This window comes from Callithrix jacchus, chromosome 6 (assembly GCF_049354715.1).
Source record: "Callithrix jacchus isolate 240 chromosome 6, calJac240_pri, whole genome shotgun sequence".
Taxonomy (NCBI): domain Eukaryota; kingdom Metazoa; phylum Chordata; class Mammalia; order Primates; family Cebidae; genus Callithrix; species Callithrix jacchus.
Window position 1 is genome coordinate 48,652,674 of NC_133507.1, and position 12,543 is coordinate 48,665,216.

Below are 12,543 nucleotides of genomic sequence, written 5' to 3' on the forward strand. Positions count from 1 at the left end.
TTACTTTTAATTGACACATAATTGTACATATTTATGGGATACAGTGTAATATTTCAGTACATGTATACAATGAGCAATGATCAAATCAGGGTAATTGGCATATTCATCACATCAAATGTTTATTCTTTGTGTTGAGAATATTCAAAATCTTCTCTTCCAGCTATTTGAAAAGGCGCAATAAATTACTGTTAACTATAGTCACCCTACAACGCTGTAGAACACTGGAACTCATTTCTTCTATTCAGCTATACTTTTGTATCCATTCACCACCTTCTCCTTGTCCCCCACCACACCTTTCTCACCCTCTAGTAACCATTATTTTCTTTCTACTTCTATTAGAACAAATTTTTAGATTCCATACGTGTGTCAACATATAATATTTAACTTTCTGTGCCTGCCTTATTTTACATAACACAATGTCCTCCAGGATCATCAACATTGCTGTGAATGACAATTTTATACTTTTTAATGGTTGAATAGTATTCTATTGTATATGCTAATTTCTATTTATAAATGAACTCCTATTTCTTTTCAGAGAGTATATGAGGCACATTCAGCATAAAGCATGATTTATGGCATATAGCTTTCTATCAACCACTTCAGTTTCAATTCAATTAAGCCATTTCTGGTATATACTTTTCAATCACTACTTTAGCTATTTGGTGGCATGTATGGGGAGAAGTGACTAGAAACAGCTCTGTACTCTGGAGTAAAATTGCAAGACCAGTTTGTTATATCAATCTAAATCTGAAATGTCACAGGGCCACAGAGGTGCCAAAGGTCTGAGGGCTCAGAAAACTGTTGTGTTGTAGATTAGAGAATGAATAATTAAAGTTTTAGAAAGCCCCTAAATAAGTAATAGACTGCCTACATATGTTGGTAAACAGGATGAGGCAGAAAGGAGCCAAGTCAAAGGGATACTGCTCATTATGCATACTAAATAGCATGTTATTTTTCCCCAAGATGGTGGATTGGAGGCAGTGTTAGTATGTCTCTCCCATTTGGAAAGACAAAATAGTATGTAGAGATTCACACTGTGAATTGCTTTCAAAGAAGCAACACAAACTTAAAAGGAAATCTGAAAGAATCCACAAACCCTTTGAAGGAAGCAGCAGGCTGTGGCCTATACCACAAGCCAGGTGGAAAACTAAGTTCCTAGAGTGTGAGATGAAGAGACTATCTCCAGAATATACACCCCCCCATGGGGAAACCTGAAAATCCAGGCCATGGGGGAAGACCTCAACCATACCCAATGACGAAACTGATTTAGGGAGCAGTGATAAATATAGAAGTAGGAGCAGCAAAAGGAAAATACAGCATGCTTGTATTCTCAGTCTCCCACATAGACCAAGGGAAGCCATTCCTTATTCTGCCTCACAGGGGACCTCACAGAAGTCTGCCAACTAACTTAGGCAGTGGTTTCAGGTTGACAAACTCCCAGATGAATTTCACAATATAACCCTGAGTGGAGATGAACTCCCTTGGCCAGAGCTGGAAGGCAAGTGAGAAGCGCACTGCAGTCACAAACACAGGAGCTGGGCACCCTGACTTTGTAGGCAGACTGGGAGAGGCATGGTCTGAAAGCCATAGTTGCTCTCTCCATGAAAAGGCTTATGGCCTGGGGCACTTTTGAGTTCTAAGCACAGACTGCCTGGAACTTAGCTTGCTGCTGCTAGAACACTTTGGATGTGAGATCTGCCTTGTCAAATGGGTGGGATCTGGGTGGAGCTTAATACTACCTGCTCCTCCCCATTTCCCATGTGAAGTTTTCTGTGCAGCAGAGGTAGCTGTATTCCTCCCTGGAACATTACCCCAGGAGCCAGAGAACTGCCATCTGGCCTCCACAGGGGCTGCTGCCTGCCCCACACAGAGAGTCCAAGTGCAGACCTTCCTTATAGAGTCCCCACTCAGCCCCCACCTGCCATGGCAGCTTAACACACAGGACAGAAATGTTTGGGAACTTTATGACCCTATGCATTACCTAAGAAACCAGAGTACCTCCCTTAGTTAAAACTGGCAAGCACAAATCTCACTGCTATTATAGAAGCTGATGCTCTTTTCCAAGTCCCACCTCCTAGCTGCAGACCAACCAGCACAGTACACTACAAGACCTCCTGGTAGAATAACACTGCACCAAAGAAGAAAACGTGTGTGGCTTCACTTATCACCATTGCCTCTACCACCCTGGCTAACCAGGAGGTCCTGAGCTTGTCCACATGATCAGTTCATTAATACTACAATTGGCATTTGAGAAAGCAAAGAAGAAAACAGACTAAGAATATCAATAACCAAGAAATCTCACAGATCCATATCACTTGCTTGCCACCCTCATCACAAATAGTGCTGGCACTTTGCTGCTGGGAGAATTGAGGACAGGTCACATCATTGCATCCCTTGCAGATATTTTCCAGCACCAGCCTAGAGTGTGGCAGCTCCACTGGGTGGCTAGACCCGGAGGAGAAACAGCATTCACAATAGTCATGTTCTATGGACTCCTACTCCTAGGGGAAGGAAAACTATTACATCAAGGGAACATGCTATGGAACAAAAGATTCTGGTCAGTGGGCCTTGAATCCCAGACCTTTCTGCTGGTGGAAAGTTTTGTTCAGCAAGGGCACATTTGCAGTGCTGGGCTCAGCAGGGAAAGTCTGCAGCTGTACCTCAATAATCAGGCAACTCTGGTGCTTGTGAAGGGATGTGGAGAAGGGGACTTCTTTTCCCACTCATTCATCACTGCAGACACAGCTGAAGTTTCTTCCATAGGATTTGGCATGGGTATACCTATAAACAGCCTTATGGAAAACTTTAGGGTGACTGCATTCCCACAAAAGGAGCACTCTTCAGGGTCAGGCCTACATGAGACAAAGTCACAATTCCTCTACTTGGAACATCAACATTGCTGCACATAAAAAGAGGTGCTTGTCTAATCTGAATAGGTAGATCACGGAGATAAAAATGTCTGGGAGGTGGATAGCTTTCACGCTGGCCTAGCAGGGGAGTGGAGGTAGCTACCACACTTCTTCCTGATAAGACCTCAGTGCATTTCACTGCAAGTTCCAGCCACCTCTGTCAAGGCTAGGACTTCTGCCCTCCATTGGGCACTGCATTCTACACACCTGCTTTAGCCACAACTGGTTTCTACCCATGGACAACCCCTCTCACTGGCCTGAAGTCTGAACTGTTCAATCCAGTAGGTATTGGGGGAAAAAATACATAAATAAAAAAGTATACACCGCAAGGGAATTACATATGTTTCAAGAGACCACTGCCATTCCAAACCCATAGGAAACGGTAAACTTGCTCACACACCATACACATTGGGACTACAATGAACATCTCAGAAAGCCATCATACAAAGACCCTCTATAATAATTATCAGAAAAATGATTCTGACAATATGACAAAACAAGGCCTTATAATAACACACCCAAAAGATCACACTAGCTATCCAATAATGGATCTAAACCAAGATCAAATCTTTGAAATAGCAGATAAATAATTCAAAGATTATTAAGGTACTCAAGGAAATACCACAGAAAGGTGAAAAAGCAACATAAATTTAAAAACAATTCAGGATATGAATAAAACTTTTCTAAAGAGATAGATATCTCAAAAACAAATTAGAACTTCTGAAAATAAAAGACCCATTTAGGGAACATTTCCACACTTTTGTAAAATGCAGTGGAAAGTTTTGATAACTAGAGCAAGTAGAAGAAAGAATTCCAGTACTCAAAGACAAGGCTTTCAAATTAACCCAATCAAACATAAATAAAAAGAATTAAAAAAAAATTAACGAAATCTCCAAGAAATATGGGATTATGCAAAATGGCCAAAATTAAGAATAATTGGGGTTCATGAGGGAGAAGAGAAATAAAAAAGTTGGGAACTTATTTGAGGGAATAATTGAGGAAAGCTTCCCTGGCCTTAGTGGAGATTTATATATTCAAATACAAGCAGCTCAAAGAATCTCTCTTGGGAAATTCACCACAAAAAAGACTTAACCAAGACCTATAGTCATCAGGCTATCTAATGTTAACATAAAGAAAAGAATTCTAATAACAATAAGACAAAAGCATCAGATAACCTACTAAAAGAAAGCCTAACAGCAGACTTCCCAGCAGAAACCTTACAAGCCAGAGGGAATTCAGACCCTATCTTTAGCCTCCTTAAAAGAGTAATTGCCAAGAATTTGCATTCTACAAAACATAAAGGTATCTTTACACAAACAATGCTGAGGAAATATGTGATTACTAGGCCTGCTCTACAAGAAATACTAAAAGACATTCTAAATCTTAAAGCAAAAGCTTGATATGAACCAAAATAGAACTGCTTGAAAACATAAAGCTCACAGTACCTGCAAAATAACACAATCAAGAAAACAAAGGATACAGGTAATAATAAACGTAATGAATAAAACAATACCTCACATCTCAATATTAACAATGAATGTAAGTGGCTTAAATGCTCCACTTACAAAATGTAGTTTGGAAAACGGGTAAAAAATTGCAAACCAAAATCTGCTGTTTTCAAGAGACTCACCTAATGCATAAGAATTTATTTAAATTCAAGGTAAAGAGGTGGAAAAAGATATTTTACACAAATGGAAACCAAAAGTGAACAGAACTAGCTATTCTCATATAAAGCAGACATTAAAGCAACAGGAGTTGAAAATAAAAAGACAAAGAAGGTCATTATACAATGATAAAAGGATTAATCCAACAAAAAAATTATTCTAAATTTATATAAACCTAACAGCGGAGCTCCTAAATTCATAAAACCATTACTACTAGACCTGAGAAATGAGGTAGCAACACAATAGTAGGGGAGACTTCAATACTCTGAGAATATTAGACAAATCATTGAGATAGAAGGTCAACAAAGAAAGAATGAACATAAATTATACTCTAAAACGAATGGATCTAACAAATATTTACGGAACATTCTACCCAAGAACCAAAGAATATACATTTTTCTCATCAGCATGTGGAGCATTCTCCACAACAGATCATATGGTAGTCCACAAAACAAATCTCAAATTAAGTCAAAATTATATCAAGTACCTTCTCAGACCACAGTGGGAACAAACTAGAAATCACCTCCAAAAGGAATCTTTCAAACTATTCAAATACATAAATTAAATAATCTGATCCTAAAGGATCTTTGGATCTTTGAAATTAAGTTGGAAATTTAAAAGTTCTTTAAAATGAATAGTGATACATGTTATCAAAATCTGGGACATACAGTAAAATCAGTGCTAAGAGGAAAGTTAATAGCATGAAATGCCTATATCAAAAATTCTAAAAGATCATAACCTGACAACCTAATGTCAAGTCACAAAACTAGAGAAATAAGGATAAAGCAAACTCAAAGCTAGCAGAAGAAAAGAAGTAACAAAGACCATAGCAGAACTAAATGAAATTGAAATAAAAAGAGTGCAACATATCAGTGAGATTCAAATAAGCTCAGTCAGAAATGAAACTGGAGACATTACAACCAACATCACAAAAATACAAAAGATCATTTTGGAATACTATGAACATCTTTATGCACACAAACTAGAAAATCTAGAGGAAATAAATTCGGAAAAACATACAAATATCCCAGATTAAATCAGGAAGAAATAGAAACCTTGAGTAGACAAGTAACAATCAGAAATTTAAAATTGCCAGCAATAAAAAGCCCAAGGCCCAGGTGGATTAATAGCTGAATTCTACCAGATATTCAAAGAAGAATTAATACTAGTCCTATTGGAATTATTTTAAAAGATGGAGAAAGATGAAATCTTTCATAAATCATTCTATGAAGCCAGTATCACCCTGATACCAAAACTAGTAAAAGGCATAATAAAAAAAAAGAAATCAATATTTCTGATGAAATAGATGCAAATGTCCTCAAAATACTATCTAACCAAATTCAACAGCACATCAAAGAGATAATACAACACATTCAAGTGTATTTTATACTAGGTTATACAAGGTGTGCTAGCATAGTTTAACATATGTAAATCAAACACTATACATTACATAAACAAGAATTAAAAATAAAAAACTTACAATTATCTCAATAGACGCAGAAAAAATTCTATAAAATCTAGCTTCCCCTTATGATAAAAATTCTCACAAACTAGGCATAAAAGAAACTGATATAAACTCAGAAAAGCTATATATGGCAAACTTGCAGCCAAAATTACACTAAATGGGGAAAAGTTGAAAGCAATCCCCCTGAGAACAAGAACAAGACAAGAATGCTCACTTTCACACTTCTATTCAAAATAGCAGAAGTCCTAGCCAGAGCAATCAGAAAAAGCATCCAAATTTAAGAGATAGTCACACTTTTATTGTTTACTGATTATATGATTGTATACCTAGAAATCCCTAAAGACTCCTCCAAAAGACTCCTAAATTTGATAAAATAATCAGGATACAAAATCAATGTACACAGATCATTAGCACTGCTATACACAATGACTTAGCTGAGCATTAAATCAAAACTCAAACCCTTTTACAACAGCTGTAAAAGTAAAATAAAGTATTATCTAGGAATATATTTAACCAAGGAGGTGAAAGATCTCTATAAGAAGAACTACAAAACAAAATGCTGAAATAAATCACGGGTGACAAAAAACAAATGGAAACACATTTCATGCTCATGAATTAGAAGAATGAATATTAGAAAAATGATCATACTACCCAAAGCTACCTTATAGATTCAATGCAATTTCAATCAAAATACAATCATCATTTTCCAGAGAATTAGGGGAAAAAATCCTAAAATTCATGTAGAACCAAAAAAAGATCCAAAATAGCCAAAGCAATTCTAAGTAAAATAAACAAATCTGGAGGCATCACATTGCCTGACTTCAAATTATACTACAAGACTAGTTACCAAAATAGCATGGTAGTGGCATAAAGTAGGCACATGGGCCAATGAAACAGAATGAAGGAACCGAGAAATAAAGTCAAATACTTACGACCAACTGATCTTCAACAAAGCATACAAAAACAAATTGGGGAAAGGACACCCTATTCAATAAATGGTGCTGGGAAAACTGGTTAGCCACATGTAAAAGAATGAAATTAGGTCTCTGTCTCTCAGCTTATACAAAAATCAACTTAAGATGGATTAAAGATTTAAACATAAGACCTAAAACCATAAAAATTCTAAAAGATAACCTTGGAAACACTCTTCTGGACATTGGCATAGGCAAAAAATGTGTGACTAAAACATCAAAAGAAAATGCAACAAAACAAACAAGTGAGAATGACTTAAACTAAAAATCTTCTGCACTGCCAAGGAAATAATCAGCAGAGTAAACAAACCACAGAATAAAACAATATTTGCAAATATGCATCCAACAAAGGACCACTATACAAAATCTACAAGGAACTCAAACCAAGAAAATAAAAACAGATAATCCCATTAAAAATTGAGAGAAGGACATGAATAAGCATTTCTCAAAAGAACATATACAAATGATCAATAAGTATATGAAAAAATGTTCAACATCACTAATCATCAGGTAAATATAAATTAAAACCACAATGAGATACCACCTTACTCCTACAAGAATGGCTAATATTAAAAAGTCAAAAAACAATAGTTGTTGGGGTAGATGTGGTGAAAAGAGAACACTTATAAACTGCGGAAGGGAAGTAAATTAGTACAACCTCTATGGAAAACAGTATGGAGATTTCCTAAAGAACTAACAGTAGATCTACCATTTGATCCAGCAGTCCCACTACTGTGTGCACACACTAGTGTGTACGCAAAGAAAACAAAGTCATATGAAAAATATACATGCACATGAATGCTTATTGCAGTATAATTCACAATTGCAAAGTAATGGGAAAAGGTCTTGACCAGTGTGTGATGGAGTATATGCTGTTTGCTGAGAGGCAACGACAAGGAACACCAAGCCATCCCTAGGCATAATACTGCTAGAATAGTAAGCAATATGTACCAGTCATGCGCTAGTTAAACCAGTTCCTAGAACACAGGATATATAACCTTGTCCCCACTGTTGGCTCACAGAGTGTTTTCTAGCTTATTTCTGTTTTAGTAGTGAACAGGCACTGTCTGCCTGTTTAGTCCATCTTCATTCTATGAAGAAACTTTGAGCACCTGCTTATTAAAAATAATCACTTGTTCATAAATACATGGGTCAGAGTCTGCTCTGGGCTTTCAGCAGGGAAATGCTGTCAGCCCCCTGATGTCCCACCCTGATCCCACTTCTGCACTGTATCTTTGTTTCTGTTTAATTCCCTCAGTGCCAACTTAGTTGGGGTCTCTACAACCAAGCTGGTCTCAGTAGCAAAGATACAGAACAAAACAGTGCTTACTGACCAATGAGTAGATAAATAAAATGTGGTATATATACATCATGGAGTACTACTTAACCATAAAAGGAATAAAATTTTGTCTCATACAGTAATCTGACGAAAGTAGAGGCCATTATTCTAACTGAAGTAACTCAGGAATGAAAAACCCAATACCGTACGTTCTCATTTGTAAGTAGAAGCTAAGCTACCAGCACACAAAAGCATACAGAGTGATAAAATGAACTTTGGAGACTCAGAAGTGGGAGGACTGGAGGGAAGTGAAAGATACAGAACTACATATTGGGTACAATGCACACCACTTGGTTGACAAATACAGTTTTGCTCTGTGTCCTCACCAAAATCTCATGTTGAATTGTAATCCCCAGTGTTGGTATGCAGCCTCATGGAGGGTGAATGGATTATGAGAATGGTTTCTAATGGTTTAGTACCACCCCTTGTTCTGTCTGGAGAGTTTTCATGAGATATTGTTTAAAAGTTGTAGCGTCTTTCCCTTCACTCTCTTCTGCTCTACCATGTGAAGATGTACCTGCTCCCCCTTTTACCTTCCACCATAATAGTAAGTTTTCTAAGGCCTAACAATGCTTCCTTTATAGCCTGCAGAACTGTCAATCAGTTCAACCCCTTTTTCTCACAAATTACTCAGTCTCTGGTAGGTCCTTACAGCAATGCAAGAATGAACAAATATATAAAGTTAGTACCAGAGAAGTGGGGCATTGCTATAAAGATACCTGAAAATGTGGAAGCAATGTTTGAACTGGGTAATAAGCAGAGGTTGGAACAATTTGAAGGTCTCAGAAGATAATAGGAAGGTAAGGAAAAGCTTGGAACTTCCTAGAGACTTGTTCAACTGTTGTCACCCAAATGCTGATAGTGATACAGATAATGAAATCCAGGCTGAAGTGCGCTCAGATGGAAATGAGGAATTTATTGGGAACTAAATTTAAAGGTCACTCTTGCTATGTGTTAACAAAGAAATTGGCAGCATTGTGCCCCTGCTCTAGGGATCTGTGGAACTTTGAACTTGAGAGCGATGATTTAGTGTTATCTGGCAGAAAAAATTTCTAAGCAACAAAGCATTCAAGGGGTGGCCTGGAAGCTTCTACCCACAGATGGTTATATGCATGAGCAAAAAAACCATCTGAAATGAAACATATTGAAAAGGGGAGCACAGCATAAAAGTTTAGAAAATGTGCAGCCTGACATTGTGGGAGAAAAGAAAAAGCCATTTTCTGTGGAGGAATTCAAACTGGCTGCAGAAATTTGCATTAAGTAAAGAGGAGCCAAATGTTAATAGCCAAGACAATAGGTTAAATGCCTTGAGGGCATTTCAGAGAACTTTGTGGCATACCCTCCCATCACAGGCCCTGAGGCCTAGTAGGGAAGAATGGTTTCCTGGGCCAGGTAGGCCCTGGTGCCCTGAGCAACCTCCAGACACTGCTCCCTGTGTCTCAGCTGTTTCAGCTCCAGTGATGGTTAAAAGGGTCCGGATATGTCTCAGGACATTGCTCCACAGGGTGTAAGCCAGAAGCCCCCTGAGCTTCCACACAGTGGAAGCCTTTGGATACTCAGAGGGTAACAGTTGAGGCTTGGCAGCCTCTCACTAGATTTCAGAGGATATATGGAAACTCCTGGATGTCTGGGCAGATGTCTGCTACAAGAATGGAGCCTTCATGAAGAACCTCTAATAGGGCAGTACAGAGGGAAAATGTGGGATTTGAGCCCCCACCCAGAGTCCCCATTGGACAATGCCTAATGAGGCTGTGAGAAGAAGGCCACCATCCTCCAGACCCTAGAATGGGGGATCCATCAATAGCTTGTAACATGCACCTGGAAAAGACACAGGTACCTTAATGCTGGCCAGTAAAGTAGCCATGGAGTCTGTAACCTGCAGAGCAACAAGGCACTACTGAAGGCCTTGGGAACCCACCCCATGCATCAGTGTGGCCAAATGTGAGACATAGAGTCAAAGGAGATTATTTTGGAGGTTAAGATTTAATGACTACCCTGATGGGTTTCAAACTTTCATGGGGCCTGTAACCCCTTTGTTTTCAGCAATTTCTCCCTTTTTGAATGGAAGTGTTTACTCAATGCCTGTACCCCCATTGTATCTTGGAAGTAACTAACGTTTTCATTATACAGGCTCAAAGGTGGAAGAGACTTTCATTTTTCATGCTTTTTCATTTTTATTCAAAGATGACATTTTGTATTTTGACTTTTCTGTTAATACAGAATGAGTTAAGCTTTGAGGGGACTTTGTTGCTTAGAAATTTTTTAGAAGGCATTATTGGGTTTTGAAATATGAGAAGAACATGAGACTTGGGAGAGACCAGGAACAGAGTGATATGGTTTGCCTCATTGTCTCCACCCAAATGTCATGTTGAACTGTAATCCCCATTGTTGGAATGGGTCCTGGTGGAAGGTGATTGGATCATGACTGGTTTCTTATGGCTTAGCAACATCTCCCTAGTGATCTGATAATGTTTTCACAAGATCTGATTGTTAAAAAGCATGTAGCACCTCCTCTCCCTCACCTCCTTTGCCATGTGAAGATGTGCCTGCTTCCCCTTCACCTTCTGCCATAATTGTAAGTCTTCTGAGGCCTTCCCAGACATCCTTCCTATATAATCCACAGAACTGTGAGTCAATTTGACCTCTTTTCTTCATAAATTATCCAGTCTCAGGTAGTTCCTTAGAGCAATGAGAGACTGGACTGACAGGTGCACTAAAATCTCAGAAATCATCACCTTATAATTCATCCGTTTAACCAAAACCACTGGTAGTCCAAAAGCTATCAAAAAAAGATACTTTCATTATTTAAAAAATGCTAATTGCCTATACTTGTAAAACTCAGTGTCTCTAAATTTTAAGATTTAGCTCCACCAAACTTTGCTGAACACTAGTTTAAAACATTAGCAAAAAATCTGTAAATAAGAGTAGATGTTAAATTGCAGGTATGCTCCATCCACACTATGCACCTAGGGTAAAGCTGTGAAAGTCATGGATGTTTTATTTCATTAATCCTTTCAAAGAAGTTTTACTGATTTTTTTTTAGACATACTGTGTTCATACATTTATACCCTCTTCTTTTTCTAGACATTTTCTATATAAGTCCTCCACCATGTTACATTTTATTAGTCATCCCTAAGGCCATCTGTTGCTGTCATTTTAGAACCCTTCTCATATAAAATTTTTTTCAGAACATATGAAACTTTATTGTATCTTTGGTTGAAAGATGCTAAAATTGCCTAGAATCAACTAGAGAATTTTCCAGAGTGAATAAGTAAAACCAAAAACCACATCCTCACTTAAAAGTAGAAGCTAAACATTGACACTCATAGGCATGATAGATATGATATGGGAAAAATAAGCACTGTAGACTGCTAGAGTGGAGAGAAGGATGGGTTGAAAAACAATCTACTGGGTACTCTGCTCACTATGCTCACTACCTAGATAATGGTATCCATAGACCAAACAGCATCACCACAATATTCCCATGTAACAAACCAGTACATGTACCCCCATATCCAAAATAAAAGTTGAAATGTTCAAAATAAAAATGTCAAAACAAGTTACAAGATGCCAAGAGCTTATATAAAGATGAGGTTATTTTATGAGACCTCCTAGGACAAATATCTACACTGGAAAATAGGACAAAGTTCTCATTTTTAGGCTTGTTTCTTCAACTATTTCTTTATATTCATACAAAAGGAGAATCTTTAGAATGAAAATTGCTACAGGGTATTGATTCCAAAAATGGTTTTGAAATATTTTGAAATGTGGGAAGTCAGCATTACCTTGTAAAAATGACTTGCTTTGAGAGGGCCTAACCAACATGTTTCTGGCATCTGTTTTGCAGTGATACCTCAAGTCTAGTAATTTCTAAGATTAGACCACATAGGTTTCTGTCTTTGCTACATTATTCCATGATTCCAATGAATCATATTCACTGAGTCCAGGTTAAACAAGGTAGCAGGAATGCACTTGACGTCAAAGGAGAATGTCATGCCTAAACATTCATGTAATTTTTCAATGGCTGATAATCCCTGCTAAAGCATGACTTGTAGGATTGCTTAAGCTTCCACTTAGTGTGGCAATTGCATTCTAAGAGTGAGTGTCCCAAAAAAGGCAGATAGAAGTTGTACCATTCTTTATGATCCAACTTCACAAGTTATGTAATATAACTTTGACTCTAGTCAAAGCCTCT

The 12,543-nt window shown here is 37.8% G+C and overlaps 1 long non-coding RNA gene across 3 annotated transcripts in view; it reads right to left on the minus strand.

Moving 5' to 3' along the window:
* LOC118154541 (uncharacterized) overlaps nucleotides 1-12,543 on the minus strand; it is a 310,862-nt gene that overhangs the window by 96,369 nt on the left and 201,950 nt on the right. The window lies entirely within an intron of this gene.